This window comes from Rhipicephalus sanguineus, chromosome 5 (assembly GCF_013339695.2).
Source record: "Rhipicephalus sanguineus isolate Rsan-2018 chromosome 5, BIME_Rsan_1.4, whole genome shotgun sequence".
Taxonomy (NCBI): domain Eukaryota; kingdom Metazoa; phylum Arthropoda; class Arachnida; order Ixodida; family Ixodidae; genus Rhipicephalus; species Rhipicephalus sanguineus.
Window position 1 is genome coordinate 4,350,091 of NC_051180.1, and position 11,001 is coordinate 4,361,091.

At 50.1% G+C, this 11,001-nt stretch overlaps 1 pseudogene; it reads right to left on the reverse strand.

Moving 5' to 3' along the window:
- LOC119393084 (uncharacterized) overlaps positions 1–9,074 on the reverse strand; it is an 88,293-nt pseudogene extending 79,219 nt beyond the window's left edge.
- Between the last annotated feature and the right edge of the window lie 1,927 nt (positions 9,075–11,001).

The following is an 11,001-nucleotide window of genomic DNA, read 5'->3' on the forward strand; positions in this document are numbered from 1 at the left end:
TACAAAAGGTAAAAAGGTGAAAATCCCGTGGTGTCATGTCGAGGGGAATTTTATATGCAAAAGTCAGATAGGCCAACGCGGCGTTCCAAGCGCGATGGTCTTGAGAGGCGTACATCGAAAGCATCTCTATGAGTGTGCAGTTAAGACGGTCAGTAAGACCATTAGTTTGTGGGTGGTAGGCAGTAGACAACTTATGCTCTGTGGTACAAGATCGAAGGAGGTCGTCGACAACTCTGGACAAGAAAGAGCAGCCGCGGTTCATCAGCAGCTGTCGGGGTGCACCGTGGGGGAGGATGACGTCATGAAGAAGAAATTCCGCGACATCAGTGGCGCAACTAGTTGGCATGGCCTTCGTGATGGCGTAACGTGTCGCATAATCTGTAGCGACGCCGATCCACCTATTTCCCAGAGTCGTCGTCAGAAAAGGGCCAGGCAGGTCAAGGCCGACGCGATAGAATGGTTCAGAGGGAACTTCAGTTGGTTGGAGAAATTCAGCAGGTGGCAGAGGAGGCCTTTTCCGGCGTTTGCGTAGGTCGCAAGTAGCAACATAACGACTCACGGAGCGCCGTTATGTTGATATTATTGTCCAGGCAAGAAGAACCGACGTCGCACGCGGTCGTATGTGCGCCAAACTCCGAGATGTGCCGCCGTCGGTGCGTCGTGAAGTTGTTCAAGGATGACGGGCCGTAGATGGCGAGAAACGACAAGCAGGAGCTCCTTCAATGCTGACGTTGCGGCGGTAGAGGATGCCGTCATACAGCACGAACATACAGAATGTGGCGTCGGTGCTGCCAGACTGGACGGCGTCGATGATAGCGCGCAATGACTCATCCCGACGTTGTTCTGTGCGCATATCGCTCACGTCAGTAAAAGCCATTACGCAGCTGTCCGGATAATGCGCGGCGGGGTCAGGAGGATCCACTGGATGACGAGAAAGACAGTCTGCATCCTTGTGCAAACGTCAAGACTTGTACGTGACTGTAAACGAAAATTCCTGGAGCCGCAAAGCCCTGCGACCAAGACGTCCGGTCGGCTCCTTCAGAGAAGTGAGCCAGCAGAGAGCGTGGTGGTCCGTAACGACGGAGAACATGCAGCCAAATAGGTGTGGCCGGAACTTGGCGACAGCCCAAACTAAAGCCAAGCACTCTCTTTCGGTGATGGAATAATTTCTCTCGGGGGAATAGAGCAGGCGACTGGCATAAGCTATCACGCGCTGTCGACGGTGCTCCCATTGAGCGAGAACTGCGTCGATACCGTGCCCGCTTGCGTCGGTGCGGACTTCTGTTGGAGCAGAAGGATCAAAGTGGGCAAGTACGGGGGGAGTAGTCAGGAAGCCAATGTGAGCGGTGAACGCTTGAGTCTGCTCGGGGCCCCATGAGAATGTGGTGTACTTCTTCAGCAGATCTGTTAGTGGCTTAGCAACATCGGCGAAGTTGATCACGAAACGGCGAAAGTAAGAGCATAGGCCGATCAAGCTCCGCACGTCAGAAGTAGAGCGGGGCACAGGAAAGCTGCAAACGGCGCGGATCTTTTCAGGATCTGGTTGGACGCCGTCAGCGTTTACAAGATGGTCCAGCACGGTAATCTGACGGCGGCCAAACTGGCATTTCTTGGAATTCAGTTGAAGACCAGCTCTTCTGAAGACTGCGAGAATTGCAGCGATACGCGTCAGGTGGCTGTCGGAGGTGGAAGAAAACACAATCACATCGTCAAGGTAACAAAAACAAGTAGACCACTTGTAACCTCGCAGTAGAGAGTCCATCATTCGTTCGAATGTCATATGGGCATTGCATAGGCCAAAGGGCATGACCTTGAACTTGTATGAACCATCAGGTGTTATGAAGGCAGTCTTCTCGCGGTCCATTGCATCGACAGAAATCTGCCAGTAGCCGAACCGAAGATCAATAGTCAAGAAGTATGTAGCTCCGTGCAGACAGTCCAATGCGTCATCGATGCGTAGTAGCGGGTATACGTCTTTTCGTGTGATCTTGTTCAAGGGGCGATAGTCAGCGCGGAAGCGCCAGCTACAATCTTTTTTTTTACAAGGACGACAGGGGAGGCCCAAGGACTGTCTAATGGTTCGATGACACCTTTGCTGAGCGACCTCCGTTTAGATAACTGTGCGCTCAGTGTGGGAGACACGATAGGGGCGCCGACGAATAGGAATCGCGTCACCGGTGTTTATACTGCGTTGAACGACTTATGTTTGCCCTAGAGGTCTGTCGTCATGATAAAAAATGTCATGGTACGACGCGAGAAGGCGACGGATGTCATTGGCCTGTGCAGGGATGAGGTCCAGTGCAATCATCTTCGAGAAATCATCCGGCAAAGAGGATGAGCTGTTAGTCGTAGTAGGCGTAAGTAAATCAGTCTCGGCGCTGAGAGTTGCAATTTCTAATTCGTCAGCATCAGATATGTTGGCTAAGGACATGCCACGGGGAAGTACTTGAGGGCACAAGCTGAAATTTAGAAGTGGTAGCGAAGTACGGTTGTCGGTGACAGTCCCGAGTGTACGTGGAACGCCGACGTTCCGGCTCAAAAGAACGTCAACGAGGGGATGGAGGACGTATTCACCGTCGGGAACCTGCGCCTGTGCGGTCAAAGCGACGTAGGTGGCTGCCTGAGGTGATAGACGCACATTTTGAAGAGAGCAAAGTCGCGGCGGGGTAGTGTCGGGAGCAGCGACGAGCTGAGGCAGTTCTAACTGAAAGACGCTGGTAGCGCAGTCGATGAGAAAAGAATGATCTCACAAAAAGTCCAGTCCAAGGATAACGTCGTAAGGGCAGCGGTCAATCACGGCGAAGATGAATGAAGTAGGTTGGTCGACTATACTTAAGCGGGCAGTACACTGACCAAGAACCATCGGCGTGCCGCCATCGTTCACACGGAGCACTTGTGTAGTTGCTGGTGTGAGGACTTTCTTTAAACGTGTGCGTAGGCTTCAACTCATTACGGATAGGTTCGCTCCAGTGTTGACAAGTGCTTGAACAGGTACGCCGTCTACTTTAACCTCAATGACACTTCGTCTAGCGGTTAGAGAGAGAGGATTTGCTGCCGTAGTCGTCAATGCAGCACCACCTCCGGGGGCTGCATTTCTTAGTTTTCCGAAATGGTGTGGCCGATAGCCACGAGGGACGATAGGCGTCGTGGCTGTGGCGAACGGGAGGATGGGCGACGTGTTTGCGGCGAACGAGATTGGTGTCCACGTGGCGAAGGCGAGCGGCTGTACCAAGTGTTCCTAGCGGCATTGTCAGCGGCGTTGGACTCGGGAGCGGGTGAAAAGTGGTGGGCATTACCGTCAAAACGGGTCATATTGGTCGTTGCTGAGGTGTCGAGGACCAGGTGTTGCGGCAGTAACGAGCAATATGTCGAACGCGGTGGCAGGTCAAACATATTGGGCGGTCATCTGCAGTTCGCCACTCAGCCGGGTTACGAGGACGTGGAGAGAATCGTCGGTTTGAGAAGGACATAGCAGAAGGGCGTTCGCTGACTCTGGGCGCGGCAACAGAACACACAGAATGCCCATCTATGCCCATGTACCCATACTAAGCGAACACACGTTAACTGCTCAGATACTAGGGATTTGAACTCTGTCAATACTTTCGAGTTACAAGATGCCATGAGCACACTGCACAAGGATTAACTCCGTCCTTACTTCTACGGAGGTGATTCATGTGGCCAGTTTACGAAGGGCCAATACTACCACTAAAAGTTCTGGAAGATGGATGTAAAATCTGGAACGAGGAGGGAAAAGGAAGGACCAGTCGAGAATAGGGCAATCTATACCGACGCCACTCCTTTCTTCTGTCTGCGATGCGTGTGTAGCACTGACAGCATTTACTTGGATTCTTAGTAGGTAGTCCTGTAAAGTAGCATCTAACATTTCGTTCGGCAGGTATTTGACATTATTAGGAAAAATGTCATCAAAGTAGATCTGGAGAGAGCTTTTCTCATTACAGGTAGGAATAACCACCCTTATTTGTACGATCAGTGGATCGAGAAGAGATTGCACAAACTTTACTTGTGTGGGAAATCTGGGCCAATGGAAAAAAAGACCAACCAGTTTATGAAATGAAAACTGTTTGGTTACGCCGCTCATATGCCCTTAAATATGTTTATACAGCTTGTGTTCTGAATCTAGTTACGAGTAAATGAATTGTAGCTCTCAGATACAAAGCATTATTCGCTGCAAATTTAGGCAGCCCTCAGAACATTCTCAGTGCCTGTTTCTCGAGAAGAACAAGAGGACGAAGCTTATAGGTAGGTGCTCCAGAGCATAAAACGCACCCAAGTTCTACTAGTACAGCTCTTGCATACATATTGATAATAAACGTGGCTTTGCGCATCCCTGATCTCCTGATGCTTATTCTCCGTAAAATACCAACTGCTCGAATGCCCTTTGCTGCAATAAACTCTATGCGATTTTGCCGTAAGAGAGAGCAGTCATATATCAGACCCAAATATTTGACATTTTGTACTTGCGGCATGATGTCAAGCTTGTACGAAACAGATATATGTGCTGGGTGCTTCTGAGGGAATACTAACAACGCACACTTATTAACGCGATAATCTTGAAGAGCTCGTTTCTCAGGAATTCCGGTGTCGGTCTCGGAGGCGGCATCGTCGCTCGTGGGCGAGAAATTGGCGTTGCCTGTGAGCGAATATTCGGGATAGATGCAAATGGATAAATAATAAAAATGTTCGGTCCGCGTGATAATTGAACTCATGCCTTCTGCGTGACACGGAGGTGTTCTACCACGGAGACACGCTAGCAGGGTTGCCAGGTCAAAAAGACCAAAACTAGCTAACAAATTAGAAACACTACCCAAAAAGTAGCCAACTTGAGCCACGAGCAGTGAAAGTAGCCAAAAGTACTATGCGCGTCTGCAAACACTGCAACGTGTTTAGTTAAATGACTAAATATGAAAGGCTCTTGACAAAAATGTAGGTAAGTACACCATCAAGACATTCAAGCAATAATTGTTGACTTCAGCAATAATTTCGTTGCAGCATGTCGATGTTACTTGAGCTGTTGCAAAAATGACTCTCTTCACGTCTCTCGCGTGATTTAAAAGGACTTGAAGCAACCGCCTTGTGGAGGCAATAAAAATCAGTACTCCATGAGTGTGCTTCCGTCACCGTGGCTGGGACTGTCGTCATTTCCGAAATCATTTCTTGCGTGATGACAAATCCGATCAGTTAATACTCCCGTGTCATAGTCCACCCTTAATCCTAAGAAATGACACAAGTCTGTCGTCCGATTCCAAATGTCGATGAGTGCAGAGCATCCTTGATGCGGAGCTTTTAATGTCACGTTCTCAAATATGGGGTCTGCAAACTGAGGCTCCATGCAACAGTTTTGCCCGTATCAAAGCCACGTATACAAAAACCTTTGGTTATGTGTACTGAAAGTGCTAAATTATTTGTGGAACCGGGAAATCTACCTCGGCCACCACGTTCTGACACCCCATACTCGAACGCCAGCGGCTGCGACGTCACCATACAGCTACAATTTGGCTCGAATAGAGGGAACAAAAACTAGCTAAAAAGTAGCCAAGTAGCCAACACGTTTTTGCTGCCGCCACCGGCCTAAAAAAGTTGCCAAATTGGTGCAAAGTAGCCAAACCTGGTAACCCTGCACGCCAGTGCTTCAAGCTGCTTTGTAAAAAAGTAAGCAAAATTTTACAATGACAGGTAGCAGGAGGAGTCTCATTAACGCATCTAATATTGCGCAGTGGAATCGTAGAAGCGCACCAGGCGTCAAACCATGTGAATCGCGCAACTAGTGGGTGGTTTAAAGCTGACCATCGCTACAAAGTGTGCAGATGCGCGTGGCACGGACGCGTAGTGGGTATTTGGCCAATTTGCAAAAGGAAGAATTATGGCGTAGTGCGCACTTGTGAAATGTACATCCAGTAGGCATTCTGGGGTAGTTTGCAACTGCAATTGTTGCACGCACAAACGTTCCTTTCCTTGCGGCACGGTCGGAGGCGATGCGCACGGGGCTCGATTACGCTGTCGCGTTCTGCTCTCGAAGGCTCAAGCGTCCTTCGAAATTTTTCAGTTTATCAAGACATGAATACCATTAAGCCGGTGTTTTATTGCAGATAAATACTTTTACAGGCTTTGATAGAGAGCGTGAATGTTGTTAGACGATGAAAAGAACGCTATATCATCGGCATATACGTACGTATGCACATTCTCATGGCATGGCATCAAGCTTAGTAAGATATTGGACAATACAGGGGTCAGCCTTCCTTTTGGGCTACTTCTTTTTCCCATTGATAAGTAGATGAAAATCAACCGTGAGAGCAATAAAATTTTCTATTACCTGAAATTCCGTAATCCACTTTCGTAAATAATACGGGAAGTTGAGTTCTCTCCGACAACTGTCTAGTACACCGTGTTCGACACTATCGTACGATTTTGTTGTGTCCAGAGCAACTAAAGCTGCATACTGATTTTGGCACCACGCCAGATGTATCCGACTCTCAAGGTCAATATGCGCTTACCATATGGAGCATCCCTGTCTGACTCCGATTTGGAATGGGCTAAGGATCGTTTTCTTGACTACAAACTTCTTTAGTCGTACATGCAATGCTCTTTCTATCATCTTTACAAAATTTAACGTCAGTGAAATTGGCCTGATATTATCTAGAACAGGGGTTTCAAACTGAAGCGTACAGACACGAGCGTACAACACTGAACAACGTTTATTGGGAGCGAGGCTTTTTCTGGCCTCTGAAGGGTGTGCGACTACAACGTGCGCAGTGACATGTGCCAATGACGATGCATCAGCCTCCTTTCCCCTTAAGGCTGGTAGCGATCCGGCGGGCGTCGGTTCGTGGTGGACCTGCGTAACATAGGTTCGCCAGGATCGAACTCTTTATTGTCATCAGATTGCGCGCCGCTGACGTCATTTCCAACCTGGTTGTCATGCGTATTTGGTCGGCTGTCCGCGTCTGGCGCACCTGGGCTCTGGGGTCCTTCTCTTGATGTTACTGGTGCACCGGTTTTGCCAGCTTCCGTCTGCGGTGCCTCAACCCCGGGCTCTTGCTTGACTACTGCTTCACCGGCGGCGAGTCCCGCGCTGTCTGTTTTCCTTGCTGTCGGCTGGTCATAATGCCGGCGATGATGTTCGCCGTATGCGGCCTTGATGGTTACCATGCGGTGGCCTTCGGGGGACTGTACAACTTCAGCCTTCCACCTGGCTCCAGTCCCGTACTTCCCGCACCAAACAGAGTCGCCCACTTCTCGCGTGGTTCCGGGGTGAGCAGTATCTGCGTGAGAAGATGGCCAACATGACACGATGTTATCCAACTTGCATCGAGGCTCAAAACTAAGGAATATGAACGCTGGCGTTTTCCCGCTGAGCAGGGGGGTGCGGCGATACTGCAACAGAACTTGGTTTAATTGGCCTGGCAGTCTGCCACTAGTGTTCTTGCGCAGTCCCAATTTAATCGTTCGCACTGCCCTCTCTGCTAAACCGTTGGACTGCGGATGATAAGGCGCGATGCGAAAGTGGCGAATTCCGTTTTCATTCATGAATGATTGAAACTGCGCGCTAGTGAACAGTAGTCCGTTATCTGAAACCACGGTTCGGGGCAGGCCAAACCTACTAAAAATTGATTGTAAGGCTTCGATAGTCCGTTTCGTGCTGGCTATTTTCACTTGGCTCACCTCTATCCACTTCGTGTGCGAGTCATCCGCGATGAGCAACATATGTCTGTCAACGTCTACGTTGACGTCTACGTGCATAGTCTACGGGAATAGTCTACGTGCACCCTTGAGCACTTTTCCTGGTTTCCGGCCATGGCACAGGCTCCTTGGCAGGTGGAATGCTGCTACACTGCACACAAACAGGGCAAGTGTTTACCACACGTTCAATGTCTCGATCCAGCCCAGAAAACCAAAATAGTGAGCGCGCCAACTTCTTCATCGCCGTTATCCCTTGGTGAGTCTCGTGCAGCATGCGTAGTAAGGCATTCCGAACGGCGACCGGAATTAACGCTCGGTGGCCCCAGTAGACAATGTTATTACTGCACACAAGTTCGTGTTTCTTGAAAAATAATGGACGTAAGTCTCGATTTGACCTCTGCAGTTTCCTAGGCCAGCCGTCGCGAATATACACAGCGACTTGTTTGAGGGTGCTATCTGCTTTTGTCGCCCGGGCCAAATCACTACACGACTTCAGGGTGGTGTCTAGTTTCTCAGCGAAAAGTACGTATTCACGGGCGTCGTTATTGATGGACTTCATGGCACTGGCATTGTGCTGCTAGCTTGCCGGAAGGCGGCTCAGGGCATCAGCTACCGGAAGGGTTTTTCCTGCCTTGTACTCAATCGTGTACGTGTAGCCGCTGAGTAATAAAGTACAACGTTGGATCCGTGCCGCTGCCAGAGCAGGTACGGGCTTGTCTGAGCTGAGCAGTCGCAGCAGTGGCATGTGATCTGTAATTAGCGTGAAAGGGTTACCCAGCAGGTGCTCACGAAATTTGGTCACCCCAAAGACAACTGTCAACCCTTCACGCTCAATTTGTGCGTAATTCCGCTCTGCGTTGGTATAAAGCAGCCCCGATGCCGTAACACCATGCGTCCGTTTCTAACACGAGGGGCTTTTCCGGATCGTAGTGCGTGAGAAACTTGGCGCCTTTGACGAGGCCTTTCGTTGCTCCAAAAGCGGCCTCTTGTCTTGCTCCCCACTGCCAACGGGTGTTTTTCTTTAACAGTTCATACAACGGCGCGAGAACAGCGGACAAGTTGCCAAGGAATGCATGGTCATACGTCACAAAGCCGATGAATGACCGTAGCTCCGCCACACATGTGGGCCTTGGCATTCCTGATACTGCTTCAATGTTCTCCACTTTTGGCAAAAGGGCGTCTGCGCATATGCGGTGCCCAAGGTACTCAACTTCTTTCTTTCGTATTTTGCATTTGCTTGAATGAAGCTTCGCACCGTAGTCCCGCAACCTCTGGAAGACTTCGCGCAATTTTTCGCAGTTGTCTTGCTTTTCTGCCACTATCACGTCGTCCAAGTAAACTTGAACGCCCGGTATTCCTTGCAGGATGGCTTCCATGCGTCTCTGGAAAATTGCTGCGGCGGACGCCACGCCGAAAGGCAGCCGGGTGAAGCAGAATAGTCCTTTTTGCGTGTTAACGACTAGAAGCTGCTTTGCGTTTTCATCTAGAGGTAGCTGACTGTAAGCGTCCTTTCGATCGATTGTAGAGAACACTTCGCCTCCACTTAAGCTTGCAAAGATGTCTTGGATTTTGGGCAACGAATATTTTTCCGTGTGGCAAGCAGCGTTGACTGTTACTTTGAAGTCACCGCAAAGTCGTATGAACCCATTTTTTTTTACTACCGGAACAAGAGGCGTTACCCAGTCAGCGCAAGCAACTGGTGTCAAGATTCCTGTCTGAACGAGACGATCTATCTCTTGGCTAACGGCTTCTCTCATCGCGTAAGGCACGGCGCGTGCCTTAAAGAAACGAGGTACGACACCTTCGCGCAAGTGTAACTCTACGGGTGGCCTTCTGATTAACTCTAGCTCTTCCGATAATAAGTCCTGAAACTCGTCTAATACCTGCTGTACTTGTAAATCGTCCTCAGTAAAGGATGTCTTACCCGGGGCAGCCTTCATTCCGATGGTTACAACCTGCCTTCCGTGCTATTCGAAGGCGTTGATGACGTCCCGCCCACACAGATCCGGTCCAGAGCACACCAGCACCACCAAGGTAGCTTCTAGTGTGCTCCCGCCGTATGTCACCGGGATATTGAGTTGACCCTTGACGGGAAGTTGGCCGAGGAAACAAGTCAGTTGCAAGGTAGTCTTCTGTAGCCGAGTCCGAAGGTGACGGTATTTGGTGTAGGTAGGCCATGTGATGAGTGTTACGGGAGAACCTGTGTCTACTTGCATTCGGAGAGTCACGCCATCCAATTCCATTGTGCGATAAGTTGGCTGGACCATGTTCAACGATACCGCTTGCAAGTTGAGTAGATATTGTTCGTAGTCGTCATAATCAGACCACTGGCTGACACAGTGGAATACCTTGTTTTGCCGATACCGCTGCTGCTGCTGGCACACACGGGTTAGGTGCCCTTGCCTCTTAGAAGCGAAACATTTAACAGAATGGAACTTGCATTTTTCCGCCGTATGACCACTTTTGCCCCAGCATGGGCACGCCCCTTCGTGCCGCCAGTCTTCCCTGCCCGCCGACTCTCGTAATGACGGAAGCCTGGTTCGTTGGCCCTTGGGCTTCATCATCATAGCGTCCACACTGTCCGTGTTTTGCCCGCTGGTCATGTGGTCCACGTTTGCCGCTGCCATCTCTGCAGCACGCGCTGCCTCTTTCGCCTCCCTCAGCGTGAGTTCCGTCTTTGCCAACAGTTGCCGTCGAACGCTCGCGTCGCGTAGGCGGCAAATATTGTGTTCCCTTAGCATCCTGTCGAGGGCGTTACCGAAATTACACCTGCTTGCAATTTTTCGTACTTCCCCTGTAAATTCATTTGCCAACTCTCCTGCAAGCTGATTCCTTGTGAAGAACTTGTACGATTCTGCGATTTCGTTGCATGCCGGAGCAAATCGCTCACCCAGGAACTTCACGGCGTCATCGTATTTCAGGTCCTGTATGTTCGCCGGCGCGCCACGTGCAGCCAATAAATCTGCTGTGATACGTTTTGTTGGGCTAGTTGGTTCATGACTTCTGAAGGAAAAAATTGTAGCGCAAAGCAACACACGGACAGATAGAGAGGACGGGACTCGTCCTCTCTGTCTGTCCGTGTGTTGCTTTGCGCTACAATTTTTTCCTTCAGAAATCTGTTGTCTTTGTGCTCAGCGCCGTGACCAAAATTGCCCTGCGTCTCTTTTCGTCCGTGACGTCGTGAACGTCGAAGTATGCTTCCAAGCGCAGCCGGTAAGCCTCCTAGTTGTCCGCCTCCTCATCAAAAGCCGGTGGGCCCGCGTGCGCAGCTATGGTCGCAGTGCGACCAATGTTTCGACCGCC